The sequence below is a fragment of the Lonchura striata genome, chromosome 1, assembly GCF_050655825.1.
Source record: "Lonchura striata isolate lonStrDom1 chromosome 1, ASM5065582v1, whole genome shotgun sequence".
NCBI classification, from domain to species: domain Eukaryota; kingdom Metazoa; phylum Chordata; class Aves; order Passeriformes; family Estrildidae; genus Lonchura; species Lonchura striata.
Genome location: NC_140703.1, coordinates 26601281 through 26618616, shown reverse-complemented (window position 1 = coordinate 26618616; position 17336 = coordinate 26601281). Strand labels below are relative to the sequence as shown.

At 44.7% G+C, this 17336-nt stretch overlaps 1 long non-coding RNA gene across 1 annotated transcript in view; it reads right to left on the bottom strand.

Annotated features, from left to right (window-relative positions):
* Positions 1–15002, bottom strand: part of LOC146768627 (uncharacterized) — a 34661-nt gene extending 19659 nt beyond the window's left edge. Inside the window, exon 1 of the long non-coding RNA XR_014952896.1 lies at positions 7980–15002. This is a non-coding gene — a long non-coding RNA (uncharacterized LOC146768627). The remainder of the gene's footprint in view (positions 1–7979) is intronic.
* Positions 15003–17336: the final 2334 nt, after the last annotated feature.

The window sequence follows — 17336 nt, the reverse complement described above, 5'->3', positions numbered from 1 at the left end:
AAACTCCCATGCCCTGCAGTGTTTTGTCGCTTTTTAAGTTATAATCCCATTGGAAGTCTGAAGCAGTGGTTTTCTGACACTGCCAACAGCCTTTAGCTACCACAAAACTACCTAAACCAAAGCACATGACCACTTCTGACAATACAGAAACTGACCATAATCTACTGCAGGAGGCTCATATCACTACAGACCTTGCAAAAACCATGCAGTGAGAGTCAGTGTCCCATTCTTTCTCTCTACAGAATTGAGAGAAGGATCAGATACACTACAAACTTCTCCCACACATACCCCCATGTGCCTTTTCCCCTCTTGCCCCCTGGAACAGACACCAAATATCCACAACTCCATTTGTAACTCCATTCACATCACTGGCACGCTGTGTTGCATTAGAGGCTGGAAGAACATTTCACAAGCAGGACTCAATGTCACTCTACCCCTGAGGTTGGAAAGCATCACCCAGCCCCTTTCTACAGTGAGAAATCCAGGGCAATTGCACGTAGCAACTGCAGACTGAATACAGCACATGAATTTCTTGACTCCTTTCCTGACATCTGTGATAGCTACTTGGTAATCTTCTGCATGGAAAATACTCTCTATAAAACAGATTGGGTTACTAGTCCAGCTGCCCTCAGGAACTCCAGACTTTTTCCTCCTTCCTTACAATTTCTTTTTGATATCAAATACCACGACATTAAGGATCCTGATGATTTTGAATGCTATTTAGATGTCTTTCCTTGAAAAAATTTTGTAGGCCTCACGCTGCCCCATGAGGGATGCTGACCTTAAAACCTTACTTGTTGATTGTGAAATAGATTCATTTCTTAGAATCACCTTTGATGCACTCTCCAAGAACCTGTAGGAAAATGTCACCTGTGGGTTAGTCAGCTCATTTGGAAAATTGTCTTCTCAGCATCTACTTGTCATGGTGTCTTGCCATTGATTTTTTTGTTAGAAACAGACCTGGGTTTTGGTGCCTTCCTGAACAAATAGGCTTCCATAGGTCACCTAGTCAGTGGTGGTTGCTGTCACAGACATCTCCACCTCAGTCACCTCCTCATCTTGTTTGTTCCTCCAAGCCTGAGCAGTGGCCCTGCTGTCAGACTTTCTAGATAAAGCTCAATGTGGACTCCTGCAGTTCTTCCATTTTTATCTCTAATGAGATTGACCATGGAGGCCGCTCCATTGAGGATTCAGGAGAAAGCCACTAATCAAGCTGACTGAGACAGAACAGAAAGCTTCTTTCTCTCTATCTCTGTCTTCCACAGTTTCCTCTTCCTTTCTTACTATATAATCAACCTAGTTATCTACCTTTCTGTCACAATAGTAGCCAAGTAGCTCTTCAATATTTCAGAAATAGAAAAAAACAGCACAGTCTTTTCTTCTTTTCTTTCCCAGGCTGTAGGAGGAATTGTTAAATTTGTTTTGTAGGTGACATGATTTGTTTGCTTGTTTATAGGCATGCATGCAAGTGGGTGTTTTGTTGATGTATGTGCAGAGCTTACTGGGGGAGGGCAAGGCTGAAGAGCCAAGCTGTGTATTTATTACTGAGAGTGGCAAGATGCACAACCTTCCACAGCTGATGTGTTATGGACCTCCACAGCACAGCCCCTGTAAGCACTCTGTCCCCTGCTTTTAGCTCAGCCACACCAGCAAACTGGGAAATGGCCTGGAAGGGAAATATTTAGTGGGGGAAGAAAGAGGGAAGAGCAGCATTATTATTTCAGTCTCAGCTACTTCAAGATTGACTCTGTCCTAGATAAACAAGGTATCTCCTGCTATTGGCTGAACATCTACACATGAGGCAAATGCTGTGGAGAGGGTCTTTTCTTAGGCCAGCTATTATGGACAGGTAGGAAATGATACAGAAGTTTCTCTTTGGGATTGAAGTGGCAGTGGAGTGAAACACTGTGCAGATCTTTGCAGAAACTTTGACATTTCTAGTGCTACAAGACATGACAGCAGAAATTTCCTGGACAGTCTACTTCTCAAAAAAAATATTTTCACCAAATTTCTCTAAAAAATATTTGTGCCATAAAGTACAAATGCCCTAAAATATTTTGCTTTCATCGATGACAGATATTGCACTGGCTCCTAACAACCACATTTACTGGAACAGCTTTCATCCTTTTAACAGCTCTTCCTTTCTTCAAGTACCATATGTTTTGTGTGGATCCTACAAACAGAGAGTTGGAGGCAATAGCAAGGGTCTCCTGCCATTTTTAAAGCTAAGTATTACTCAAGGGATAAAATAGCATCGAACATCATGTCAAGAGTTTCACAGTGAAAGGACATAACAGAAGAATGTTTTTAAGTGGAACAGTATATTTCCAGCATTGGATTCATTGGAACAGTGTTACCTCTATCCAGATTGCATGGCCATTTGGGGACTTCATGTAATGCTGGGATGACTGTTTGCAGATTTTAAAGTAAACAGTATGAAAGAAAAAAAAAAGTATCTTTGTTGACTCCAAGGCAGTCTCTGTCTAAGTTTGTCCCACTGAATATCAGTCTTTTAGAGATTTGCAAAAAATTTATCTGTTGCGTTGGTAGCAGTAGAGTAGTAGATTCCTTGTGTGTGAGTAAAGCCCTTCCTCACACATATGTGTACATGGAGCTGGGAGTGAGATGCTGGGTACTGGAAGAATGTTTAATTCCTGCAGTGCTTATTTTACAAAAGTCTAGAAAAAATAAGAAAGGCACTAGAATTGCTGACCTGGCTGGATTTGCATTGTAGGTGACTGTGAGACAAAAAGACTTTCTTTGAAAAACAACAGCTGATGAGGAACTGGTTGGATAATCCCACCCAGAGGATAGTAGTAAACTACTAAAACAAGCACAATGTCCAGATGGAGACCAGTGACAAGTGGTGTCTCTCAGGGGTCTGTACTGGGACCAGTACTGTATAATGTCTTCATCAATACAATCAGGGGCTCAAGCACACCCTTGGCAAGTTTGCAGATGACAGCAAGCTCAGTGGTGTGGTTGACATGCCTGAAAAATGAGATACTATCCAGAGGACCTGGACTAGCTTGAGAAGTGGGCCCAAGTGAACCTCAGGAGGTTCAACAAAGACACATACATCATCCAGCACCTGGGTTGGGGCAACCCAGTTTCAATACAGATTGAGGAATGAAGGGGTTAAGAACAACTCTGCCGAGAAGGAGGTAGTGATGAATCAGAGGCTGGACCTGAGCCAGCACTGTGCACTTTCAGCCCAGACAGCCAAGAACATCCTGGGCTGCTTCAAATGTAACATGACCAGCAAATCAAGAGAGGGGATTCTACTCCCCTGGTCTGCTCTCATGAGACCCCACCTGAAGCACTGTATCCAGCTATGGGGTCCACAGCATAGGAAAAACATGGGCCTGATGGAGCAGATCCAGGGGATGATAACAAAAGCAATCCAAGGACTGAAACACTTCTCCTTTTAGGAAAGACTGAGAGAGATGGGGCTGCTCAGTCTGGAGAAGAAATGACTGAAGGAAGACTTTAATGAGGCTTTTCAGTACCTGAAGAGGACTTACAAGAAAATGGGGACAGACTTTTTAGCAGGTCCTGTTGTGACAAGACAAGATGGTAGACTAGATACAAGGAAGAAATTTTGTGGTGAAATAGTGGAACAGGTTGCCCAGAAAGGTGGTAGATGCCTTATCCCTGGAAATATCCAAGGTTCAGGGTAAGTTCAGGGTGAACTCATATTCAAGTTCAGGGTGAACTGGGTTCTGAATAGACTGACCTAGTTGAAGATGTTCCTACTCATTGGACTAGATGACCTTTAAAGGTTCCTTTCAACATAAACTATTCTATCATTCTATGATTTTATAATTGAGAGAGTCCTGAATTCAAAAAGAAGAAGGGAAGAAAACAGGCACTTCATCTGCAGTACAGTTACAATGAACCATCCTGAACAGTCATTATAGTAGCTCAGACTTGGGATGTCAATAGAATGTCATTGTACCTCTGTGTCAGATTGGTTTAAAACACATGCCATTCAAAAAAAACCCAAAAAAACACACACACACACACACACAAAACAATAATGAAACAAAAACCCAAAAAACCCCACATATAGAAGAATCCATATAGATTCTTTTTCTTTTCTCTCTAGGTTTTGAATCCTCAGATTTCTTCTGATCCAATTTTTCAGTATTGTTTGCAACTGCGAAGATAAAAAACACACATTTACAAAAATAAGATCTTTTACTATCATGCATTTACATGAATCCAGTGTCTGGGGATTTTAAGAAACACCTGAATACAGAGTGGTGACCCTGCTGTTACCAGCACAGGTCTGTTATGGGCTTTGTGTTAACATGTCAGTACACTTCCCTTTCTATATGCCATGACCTTTCCTTAAAGTTATGGATTTGTGGAACTGCTGAGCTACTGCTCTGCAATGTGTATGCAACACTTGATCTGAAATCATGAAAAGTTTTCTTCTACAAAGTAGACTAGAAGTGACACAATACTTATTTCAAATACAGACATTTATGCCAGCATTGAAGGAATATATCCTAAATTTTGCATGCCAGAGGGTCTCTACTAGCCTTTTCCAAGGAAAGTAGCACTCCCTTGGGGAGCAGCCTCTCTCCCTCACTTTCTCTTTCTCCCTTTGTTCTGCTTCACCAAGAAAACAGGCTGCATCTTTCACCAGACAGACTCAAGCCTGCAAATCCCTTGGCAGACAGCAGACAAATTTCTGTTAGCTGATTCTTATGTGACCAATTCACATAGTACAAACAAATGATGATGCAAACGCTAAAGATGGCAAGATATTACAGTGTAAACAAAGGCTCTTACAGGATCCTGACAGCTTCACTACTTAGATCACTGCACACTGAAAGGAGGAGTGAGATCAGAGTGACTCTGCCCCATCATACTTGGACTCATAGTTAAGGTGGTTCATGCATACATGAAAGCATCTCTTCCCAGTACCCAGTGCTTGCACAGAGACCAAAATGCTAAGAAAACTTAAGGCTCTGCAGTTCTGACAGCATTACCAATAGTCACATGGAAATTCGAGCATCCTGCAGCAGAAGCACACATTACACCATGAGGCAGTGGGTGTCTTGAAGAGCATGTCTGACCAGCCCCCTGCACATTCTCTAGGGCAGGCAGAAAATCAGAAGCCAGACTATCACCGGCTCGCTGGAGTAGTGCACACACGCCCCCACTCCCCTTCTCCTCCCCAGGCAGCAAGCAAAGGAGGGTGTGTGCTAGGAAGAAGGCAGGCTGGCTCCCCGATGTGAGAAGCCTGCTCATAAAACTCAATTAAGTGGATTACAGATGAGCTCATTCCCAGCGGTGGGTCACATTCCATTAGAGGCAGGCTCGATGCCAGGCAGACTCAGCGCTGCTTGGATGGCAGCAAGATTCACCCCACCACTTACCATCTCTACCTCTGACCTCACCATACCTTGCAGGATTTCTTGCCCTGTGCCCCATGCTGCATGGCAGGCTCATTGCTCATCCCTGCTCATCCTCTCAGTGAGGTAATCAGGGCCAGTGTTAGGTCATGGAGAGGTAAGAGGATGGCCAAGCTCTCTGAAACACCGTGGTCTACAGTAGCAACGTGGAAAAGGAAAAGCATAGGGAGAAAGAGGAAAAGTGGAGTAGGAGGAAGACTAGCAGAAAACAATGGCAGAGTTCAGGAAAGGATGGAAACATTCAGCCCCATAAACTGGATTAGGGGTATTCGACATGAAAGTGAGAACAATCAGAGCTCTCAGCTCGCTAATCCCAAAGGTTTTTTCACAGCATAGGTATAAGATTACAGCATCGTCTGCTACACACCACCTACAGTTACACACCACCTACAGTCACTGCATTCAGCACTCAAAAATGTATGTGTGCTTGTATGTGGGGAACAAAGAGTGTGTCTAGGGTATATTTGTGTGGGGGAATGACTGTGTTTGGAAGAGAAAATAGGGGGAGGAAGAGAAGGTGAATGAATCTGTAAAGGGTAAGTGTGTGTGGGCGTGAGGTCAGGAAAAAGCTGGATGAATGACTGTGTGGGTGGGTAATACATGGGCTAGAGTAAGTCAAATGTTATAAGCACCTGCAGGCATTTTGCCAGATCTGAGACATATTTTGACTTGCTTTGTACATCCCACTTTGCTTTTCACTGTTTGCAAACGTTCTTGGCAGCTCAGCTTAATTTGTACAAATAGCAACCGACCAAGAGTGAGCCAAATCTGTTGTGAAATAGGTTGAAGAAGACACAGGTTTTTGTGCAGATTCAAGCAGCAGGGGCTTTTTACCATCTGGAACCTGTGTACTGAGTCCCAGGGAAAGGCCTACAAGGGAGATCAATCTAGTTACCTCCCCACCATTTGCCATTCCACGTGAGGAAGGAATACCTCAGCCCAGTTGCAAAGTGAGACACGCTGTCTGGACAATGATCCTCACAGGGCATGGGAGCCACACAGCGCAGGCATCTGCCATGCTGGCATAGGACACCTCAGTATCTACAGCCTCGGAGAGAGCTTTCTCCTTTAGCTCAGACGGACTGAGAGGAAGACAGCAGCCTTGTGTTTTGTTCCCTTGTGTGTGACAAGTGAACTCAGTTTGGCAGTATGAGGCAGTAGGTTTCCTATTTGTTTTACCACCAGTTTACCAGGCAATTTTGGACAACTTCACTTGCCTTCTCCACCTATCTGCTTCCTAAGACAAAAATCTATCAGTAATAATAAAGGTATGAGATCTCTTGTTGGAAAGCACTATCTAAGACTCACATGATATTATTCTCCTGTACTAGCTGAGGGTAGTTGTCAAATTTCCTTTGCATTCATTGGCAGCAGTACTCAAACCATAAGCCCTGAAGAAATCCAAGCCTTCACTGCAGGAGCTCCTACTCCAGTCTCTCCAGTTCTGCTGCTCCTTTCAGCAAATCATGACCCAGGTTCTGGCTGTCTGTCTCAGGACCTCCAGCATAAAATACAGAGAGCCCATCCTGAGTGGCAAGGGATCTCACAGTCCCTTTGGCCCAACCCAGATTGTTCTTGCTGATCTGTCCTGGGTAATTGCACTACCTGCTGGTATATTCAGTGTGTTAAGAGTCCAGAATAGCTAGGATGCAAAAGTACTGTGGCCACAACATTTCTTTCTCCATAATGGTGTTAAAAGAATTTAGGATCATGAATAACAACCAACCAACCTGATCCCCTGTCTTTTATGATGCTTTTCCTTTCTCCTCTGATTGGCTTTTCTTTATCAGCATTTCTCTTTCTGCTACCCTGCCCCAGAGCTTTGCCCTGGCAAGTGCTGCATGCACTGTGCCAAGCTGTTTCACCCTGCTTTACTGATGGTCCCTGGAATGGCTGACAGTACACTGCTATATCCTCCTGTCTGTGTGTGAATTAGCAAGCCTTTTGCCTTTCACCTTCAGCAGAAACAGAGTGACCTGTCTATGCAATTAGCCCCTACTCTTTTTAACTAGAGGGAAGACAGTATATTGCCTCTCCCAGGAACCCAAGAGAGAATGAGAGAAAAAAACAGAGATGATATCAGGGTGCCAAAGCACCAGGTATAAAAAACCTTTTTCACCCTAACAGTATATCAGATGCTGCCTTAAGAACTGTTATTGAACTACAGCCAGAAATAGTGTGGTCCTACCCTGTGCATTTTCCCCCGCTTCTGATACTCTGCTTCTTGAGAGTATTTCATTCAATGAAATGGTTTAAGGCCCTGCCTGCAAGAGGGATCTTTTGTGAAATACCACATCTCTGCCTTCTAAACCCTCCAGCTGAATGGGAATAACTGCTGCGGTTGCCACGGCACAGGCTACACAAAAATGATGCTTGAGTTTAATTATACTGAGTGGTTGAGGCCGCTGCCTCACTGCTCTGGGATACATTCCTCTGAAAAGCAGCCAGGTAATTCTGCTGCAGCTGCCTTTCCCTCAGTGTCCCGGGAAGGGGAAGGGAGGAAGGGTGACAGGGAGCAGAGTTTTCAACCAGGTTTAGCTACAGCAAACATACCTGAGCTGAGTGGTCTCAAAGGATGTGGCTACACCAAGCACAGATCCCCCAAGGCAGTGCCAGAGGTGGCTGGTGGATTCTGAGGAGTGCAGGCAAAATTAGATTTTGATGTAGAGATTTCTGCCGCATATTTCCTGTGTAAGAGGAGGAGAAAAAATAAAAGGGATTGGGAAAGGAAATGAGGCAGAAAGGATGTGGAATTGTATCTCTCAAGACTCCAAAGGTAAGAAAATAGAAGCAATAAGGATGTTTCTGAGAGGCCATTAGCCTCCCTCTCTAAGGGGTGTTGCCAACCCAGCTTTGGTAGAGCTGACAGCAGGGTTGGTGGTGCTTCAGTACCTCATGCAGCTACTGCCTACTTTTCCTGGAGTTGGTCATGGGCTGTTGCTTCCCAAATAACTAGAGCTGGAAACAATATAGCCACATGTGCTTGGAGACCCAGTGAATTCTGCTCAGAAATGGGGGAGATTAACCTCAGTGCCACCCTATGCTAATATGGCTAATTTCCTTCTGGGGATCATGCCTCTGCCTGGATATGCACATATAGCCCAGCTCATTTGGGGCACACTCAAGTGCTTACAGCACTGCCTTACCCAGCTGGACACTCCGTGAGGAGCTCACACAGGAGTGGTGTTTTTGGTGTCTTTCACCTCCCTAATGGGCATTTTCTTCTGAAGTGCAAGCAGTTCTTGGACTCAAAAGTCCCTCTCTTCTGCAACAAAATTCTCCCCAAATGCTTCAGGAATCTGCCAATACTTCTATCACCCAAACTTTATTCTCATGATCCTAAGAAGAAGGATGAATACACTTCCTTCCTTCTTTCCTTCTTTCCTTCTTTCCTTCTTTCCTTCTTTCCTTCCTTCCTTCCTTCCTTCCTTCCTTCCTTCCTTCCTTCCTTCCTTCCTTCCTTCCTTCCTTCCTTCCTTCCTTCCTTCCTTCCTTCCTTCCTTCCTTCCTTCCTCCCTCTTTCCCCCTCCCTCCCTCCTTCCCTCCCTTCTTCCCTCTCTCCCAAATCTCTTAGTTCATGTTTAGGAGCTACCCTCTTCTTAGAGAGACATGCAGTAACGGAGAATTTTACCAGAGCATCAGGGGAGTTTGCTGTTAACCTTCTTGAGAGACACCAATGATGATGGCTTTTAGAGAATTTTCTTTTTGGAATGAATATTTAGGACTTCCTGAAAAGGATCAAAGTTTGCATGGAGCAGTAACAACTTTTTATCAAATCAGCTGGGCGCAAAACATAAAAGAAAAGCAAAAAAAATAAACCAAAAACCACAAACAAAGAAATTAAAAAAACCCCACCCCAAATCCCCAACCAACCAGCCAGTAAAAACCCCACCAAAAAAAACAAAACTAACCAAACAACCCCAAACAAACAAAAACCCAACACCAAAACAAACAAACTAAACCAACCAAACCCCTAAACAAACCAAAAAACAATCCGCAAGTTCCATTACACCAGGAAAGCTCTTGGTATGCCTGAAGATGGACAGCTAGAAGTGTTATTTGAATGTATCACAAACAAATGAAAAAAATACTAACCTCCAATCAGTAAAGTTTCATCAGATTCTTTGGCTTAAAATTCAACAGATTTATGTTAAACTGATACCTAAATATACACTGATGCACTTTTAACTACCTAAAACATAAATTTGAATATTTTGTAGTCCTGAAGGCCCTTAGCTAAAATTTGGTGAGTCCCAGCCCCAATGACACCAACACATCTTAATCTTCAGATAAAACTGAGTTTACTATTCAAAGTACCAGACAGACAATAGCTTTGCCACCTCCACCCTCGTGCTCTGGTGCACTCGGGGCTACTGCTAACACTTCTTTAGGAAGACACCAGCACACATTCCTGGTGTCCTCCTTGTATGCATATAGTCACTGCGTTGGTGCCAGGCTGAGTCCAACCAATTTGCATCGTAGACATAAATACAAATTGAACAGAGATTGTGATCCCTGGCTTCAAAAGGTGAAGCCAGCTGCATTTAACCCATTGGTCTCACACAGCAAAGCCCTGGGACTGTTGCTTTCCCCGCCCAGATGCGGCATTGCTCGGTCACCATGGTGACGAGCACTTTTCAGCAGGTAACCACCACCCTGAACTGTGCAACTCTGCCGTGCGAAGCCCAGGCTGTGTACTCGCACACGGGCAGCTTCCTTTGCCTTGCAGCCCTGCTGGGCTCTGCCCACCGCTCCGATCTCCGCCACCTGCCCGCACCCTGTATTCCAACACTGGAACGTGACCACAGGCACCATCGGCGCTCGCACCAGAGCATGCGGCTGGGTTAAACTGCTACATATTTAACAGGGAGAATGGCTGGTGCCTGCCCTAAGCCTGCTGCGGGAGATCTCCGCGGAGGATGGCTGCGTGGAGCAGTCACCGGGCCAGGCGTCCATGGACGGGGCAGCCGGGCTCAGCAGTCCCCCGGCGCGCTCTTCATCCTCCCCTTCCTCCCCTGCCCACGCTGTCACTGCCCTGCATTACTGCGTCCCGCCGAGCGGGGCCAGCCGGAGCCGCCCTGCCCTGCCCGGGAAAGCCTCTGGCCCCGCAGCGAAGGGTTAAGGCCGCCGGCCCCGGCCGCCACGGCTGCCCCGCAGACTGTCCGCTCCGCCGTCTCCATGGAAACCGGCCCCGAGCAGCTGCCGGCGGCGCCCCGGCCGCCGCGGCCTCGGCGGGGAAGGCGATGGCAGCCCTTTTACTGCCTCGGTCCTGCAGCGGGGAGCAGCGGCGGGGACAAGCCCTGAAAATGCCCCGGTGGCCACCACGGCAGCGGCATCCGGGCCTGGCTCAGCAGAGCGCGGCCGGGCAGTGACTGTCCCCCCGCACTGGTGATGCCGCACCTCGGGGCCTGTGCCCGCTTCTGGCCCCTCGCCGCGGGAAGGACATTGAGGTACTGGAGCCCCTCCAGAGAAGGGCAACGGAGCTGGGGAAGGTCTGGAGCACCAGTCCTGTGAGGAGCGGCTGAGGGAGTTTAGCCTGGAGGAAAGCAAAAGGAAAGGGGAAGGGAAAGTGGGAGGGGAAGGGGAAGGGGAAGGGGAAGAGGAAGGGGAAGGGAGGAAAAGGGAAAAGGGGAAGGAAAGGGAAAAGGGGAAGGAAAGGGAAGGAAAAGGAAAAGAGGAAAGGTGACCTTATCACTCTCCACAGCTTCTTGAAAGGAGGCTCTATCCACGTGGGGGTTGACTTTTTCTCCCAGGCAACCAGTGATAGATAAGGAAATGGCCTCAAGTCACACTAGAGGCGGTCTAGATTGGATATTAGGAAAAAAATTGACTGAAAAGATGGACAAACACTGGAAGAGTGAACTGTGAACAGTGGAACGCTGAGGGAAGTGGCTGAGTGACCATTCCTGGAAGTGTTCAAAAAATGTTTGGATGTGTTTCTTGGGAATACGGATTAGTGTGAACCATGGTGGTGCTGAGTTAATGGTCAAACTTGAAGGTCTTTTCCAGCCCATGATTTTAATAATTCTAAGATTTTAAAATAGAGGTGTAGGTGAGTCATCTGCTCACTCTGAAGTGGGCTATGGAGCTCCTCTCTGTTCTCCTCCAAGAAGATTTTCAGACTAAAAACTCACCAGAAATGTTACACATTACTACCATAGCCTCTGAAACAATCACTTGGCAATATCTGCCAACCTTTGTGGCTCCCTGGCTCTCCTTCCCAGGTTTATGTTCTGGTGAGGACTTCCCTTCTCTGGAAAGATGAACCAGACTTGTCCTCAGGTGATAAAATTGTCCTTCATCCACTAATAAAAAGGAAAATGTCTTACACATACTTGTTGTTTAGGTTTTCTTTTTTTTTTTTTTTAAATGAGATGTCATTGACCTACCCTGAGATACAGACCTAAATATGGAAGTTGCTTCACTTGAGGTTGTAACACATCCTCTCTGTGGCAAAAGTTGTCACTAGCCCACCAAGCCTCTTTGCACTGAAGATCCTTTTGCACTGTTCCCATGTGTGCCCACACAGACAAATTTGTTCACAGCTCCCTGGGGAAGAGTTGCACTGTGCAGCATGAGTAGGGAAAGGTTCCAGAAGCCCTTGTAAAATGCACAGGTGACAGCAGATCCTGTGGGAACAGTTCAGGCTTTGCTTTTGTCTGTGTGCCAGCCTGGAGAGTTGGCCTGGTGCTGGAAACATATGCCAAAGGATGTCCTAAAAGTAGGTTGAAAACAGGAAATTCAGCTGTGTTCACTAATTGTCCATAGTGAAACATGTTCTTTTTTTTACTGTCCTTATCTCAACTGCACTGTCTTGGCTAGCAGAAAATTATCTCCAGTTTCAGCTCTGAAAGACTACACCTATTCTGCCTATAAGGTCAAAGTAGGGCCCCAGTTTTGAATTTGACTCTCTTTTCTAACTCTCTTTTCTTCTAGCTCCAAAACTATCTTCTGCCTTCATCTTCAACCTTCCCAAATCTAATCCTGATCTGATGTCCCCTTATTATATGGCTGCTGAAATCCTTCTGCCCAAGTATTTCTATGTAATAGTTCAGTGTGTCCTTAACCAGCAATTATATATCAGAGATCAAAAGGAGCCTTTCTCCATACCAATAAGATGCTTCTGAGACTAAAATTTTACCTGTGTACATAAAGGCTACTTTATTGTCTGTGCTCTTCTAAATCAAACTGATGCCCATTGCCCTCCAGCTTTCCTTCCTCATGTTTTTCCTCTAATGATCTCTGCCTCTTACCCCTTCTCCTTCATAGTCTGAACAATTTGCAGTGTAGGATCTCCTTCTTTGATATTGTCCTCCTAAACCCTCACACTGATGGGTCATTCCCTGATACGCAACAGCACAGACACTGTAGCTGCTGTTTGGCTTCACCCAGGGAATGTCTCTCCCCAACTGCTGCTGGCTAATTAGAAGATCTCATGTGGTCTAATAGCTTGGCTGTTAAATGCAAATCCCCTCAGCTGCAAAATGCTGTGTTGATTTGCTGGCAGCTCTCAATTTTCTGCTCTTCTTCTATTTTCCTATTACACTAAGTAAATATGACCCTTTCTTCTTTCCTAGAACAACCTCTTTATCAGACATTCAAATATGTAAGTAGTGAAGGTGATAGAAATATACACTAATGGAGAACTGAGGCTATAATTTGAGTACACACAGAGCCTAAGCTATTCAATCTTTGTTATGGAAGGGTAGGTGAGTTCTCCAGCTCTATAGTGCAGAGAAAAGGTATGGATCAAGGGGAGATGAGTGCTAAGAGTTACATCATATTCTTAAGTCTGCCAGGCATAAAGATTGCAACTGAGGTATAGGTAGCTATCATTTGATTTTGTGTTATCACATGACTGCAACTTTTTCTTTAGAATGAGCTCTTGGACAAGACATCCATGTTTTTATGACTCTTGCACCTGACCACAGTTTTGAAATTGCTGTGGCCAGAAGGAGCTCCAGCTGACTGATAGTGGAGCAGGCACTGAGAAGCCACCAGGCTGTGTAGCAGTGAGGTATGGAACTAGCTATGCCAATGTCTGCCTCAAGACATGAGAGCTCAGGTCTCAAAATCGCCAGAACCTGTGATGGAACTTCATTACTCAGCTGATCAACAGGTGGAAGAGAGAAAAATAGCATGAAAAGGAGGGTGAAGAATTGGTTTTCTAGAAGGTATATGTGTGATAAAGCCTGATCCTGTCTGAAGTTCAAAAACCATACTGGAAGAGAAAAAAGCCATCCAATTTCACATTTGGAATAAGAAAATGTGAATGTAAGTAGGTCTTTTCTCCAGCATGTGCAAGACCATCCAGACCATCTTAGTTCCTGACACACCTAAATTCTTAAATTTATACTTCTCAATTCTTAAATTTAATTCTTAAATTTATACTTCTCAGTGCCTCTAACTGGCTCTGTTAATTCCAAATTCAGAGAAAACAGGGCTCAAATGGCTACTAGTACACAGACACAGCTGTCATCTCCCTTCCCTGCCACAAGATTGGATCAGACACCAAGAAATGACCACTATTATTTCCTTCATTGCAAATTTAGTGAAGGAGTGGGATACTAATCAAGCCATATTATAGTCAGGACGATAGGACCAACAGCTAAGAGAAGTTTTGAACATGCAATGATCTTCAAGGGCTTGTAGCACTGCCTATTTTCAGTCTTAGTTTACCTTCAACATAATGTGGGAAAATAAGCAAAAGGGAAGGTTTTAGCTCTCGGTTTCCTCTTCAAAGAGCTTAGCTGTGTTAGCCTGTCACTTGTGGCTCTTTCTTCTTTGTACACAAAGATTGGATTTGCCATAAAACAAAAGTCAATTTTTGCTTTGTACAGACTTCACCTGAAGAAATAAGGTCAGAAAAAGCAACACATAAATGAAGCCACTTGCAATAATGTTTGCCTACATATATCTATCCTAAATGGGAGGAAAATATGACAGCCTCCTTCTATTGCTACTCTTGGTGGGGTAACCAGGGAGGACAGGCGTGGGACCTTTCAGAGGCATGAAGATGACTTCTTGGCATGGTTCAGAAGCAGCAGGAACAAAAGTCAGCTTAACCATCTTTAATAAAAGCTGTGCATAGCAAGCACAGTCTCAACCATAAGCAGCTTTACTCTGCAATCATAACACAGAGAGACCAGAAACAGCACATACTACAGAGACCAAGTCTCACTTTCAGTACTGATTCACAGGGGCAAATGAGGACAAAATTAATGTAAGTAGGGGAGAAAAACTGACATTGCTGTGGAAACCATTTAACTTCATGGCATTTTAAGTCTAAACTAAATTCCCAGCAATGAATCAATGCAGTTTTGTGTTATTCTACTATTGCAGCCAGCCCAGAGTGGGCCATGGTGACAAATACATTCCAGGCTATCTCCATGAAGCAGAAGCCCCTACTGTTTCAGCCAAAATGCCTGTAGTGACAGTATATGCTTTATGTGGTTCAGCTAGCACTGGGAAACCTGATCTCATAAACTTTGTCAGCATGAATTATGTCTTTATTATATTAAATGGCATCTTGGCGTTTGCCCATCTACCACATCACAGCTCAGCAAACACATATACAGGCCCCTCTGCCAGAGCATGCAGGCATGGGGGCAAAGCTGTGGCTGTTGTGAGGCCTCCCATCTCTGTGCCTGTCCAATTTGGTCATGATTGACATCTCAGCTGAGATGTTTCATCAGTGTAACTTCTCCCTTCCTGCCTCATTCTTAAGCTTTCAGAAGGTAGGCACTTGGTCCTGTGTCTGTTCAGAGGAAGCACCGTGACCTACACATCCGCCCCTGACCTTTAGCCTGATCAATAAAATTACAAATTGGTCTTTTCTTATCCTCGACACTTTAGTCATAAAATCCCTATTGAGATGGAATGAAACACTGAACTTTATGTCTAGGCATCATGAACATGTTTCGTAGCAGGGGAGAGACTGGCAGTATTTCAGCCATCATATACAACCCTCTTTCACTCTCTGTGCAGCAATCCCGTGTGTGATATTTGAAACCTGTAGAATGTAATTTTTGGTTCTATATTCACACAATTTCCCAACTATTCCATAACAGCTAGAACCCTAGTTTGCTTTAACAACACTTTTTTACTACCATGCGGGCTTTCCCCCTTCAGGAGGAAGAAGGGAAGAGGCCTCATTTCTCTCAGACAGGAACAGAGATGGTTTTGGGAGAGAGTCAACAAAGGCAAGTAAGAGTGTAATGCTAGATGGGTGCACAGTTTTGGCTGGTATTTCTGTTGCCTGATGTTTTGTCCCTGCAGGGGACTGCCTGTAGTGGCAAGGAGCATGAGAGGACATGGGAGGGCACACACCAAGACTCTCATCTTCTTAAGACTGGCATGGTGTTGGCAGACCTAAGCTTGCATTTGCCCTTTGCAATATGCAATACTTGGGTCTGAAAAAGCATGTAATGGGTGGGGGGTTTTATACCAACAGCCTTTATCATGAAATCAGAACATAGCTCTAAATGTGCTTGTTGTGTTACTTTACACCTCTTGCAGAGCAATTCGGAGGGAAGAAGGAGGTTGTACTGCACAGTTTTGTGCACAGCTTGAAAAATCTATTCCATCGTTACCATGAAATAGCTGTTGGAGCCACATGCTTTCTTCATGCTGGCAAGAGTGTTGTGTATTTAGCATGCTCAGCTGCTAGTGGGGTTGTAAACCATACTTTTTACTCAGCTGCAGTCCTGTGGGATGGCCTTGAATAACCTCCTGTGTCACATCAGGGCTTTTCACTGGTGAAATGAAACATGACTGTGAATCAGAGGAAAGAAGAAAATCCTAACAGACTCTTCTAATTCCTTTTGGATAGCCAGGCAATTTCTTTTGCCAGGAAGGCTTGCCATCATGCACATCCATCCACAAAACCCAGAAAGCCAGATCCAGTCAATAAGGTGGACCAGAAGATCAGGAGTCTTTGGGTTCTTGAAAGCCCAAAAGGAGTGGTATGAAAATAACAGCATCTCCTATGTGGCTCTTTGATGCTGCTGTGTGCTACCTAACACTGCTGAGTCTGCAAACAATTTTCTCTGCCTCAGCTTGCAGGAGAGCCCAGAAACACTGTGTTGGAATCACACAGCACATGTTCAAAGCAGGCAGGTGGCAGGTTCAAAGTGGAGCGAAGAAACAGCTCCTTTATGTAATGCACAGTTAAGCTCTGGAGTACCTTTTCTCAGGATTTAATGGGTGCTGGAACTTCATGTGAGTTTCAGAATTAATCCAGTACAATCCTGGAAGAAGCAAACATCAGAAGCTACATGATGCAGCTCTGCTGCTTGTATTGTACAGGAAGTTCTTAAGCCAAAACTCTCTGGAGACTGGAAGAATATACAGGGCAGAAGTTGCTATATGATAGTCCTGTTCTCTGCTCTTACCAAGGTACCACTGCTGGCCACTGTCAGTGAGGACTTGACTACACAGAATGGATGCCTCTGCTGTTGCTGGTTTTACATAATCTTACATAATGCAGGATGTAACTACAAGTCTTCTAGGTTTACGTGCTTCCACACAGACAAACCCCACCTTCAGGAAATAGAGGCTTTTCCTAAAGAGACTTTTAGTGAAATCAGCTTTTAATGACACTGGATCCCTATATCTCATTCCAGAGATGGGACTTCCATCTTGACCCATTTATCCTTTATACAATTTGCTGGATGATCTTTGTGTCATACCAGAGATCAGGTCTTTATTATAATGCATGCTGCAGTACCTTATTTAAAAAGAAAAAGAGGAGTTGTTCTTCAGAAGAACTAGTTGCTGAAAAAAGAAGATAAACAGGACAAGAGACACAGCAGAACAGAGAGGGAGCACAAGTTGAGGAAAAGTTGGTCCCATTGGAATTGCTAAAAAACCAGTTCACATCTCTCAGCTCCCAAATAATGCCACACAAAC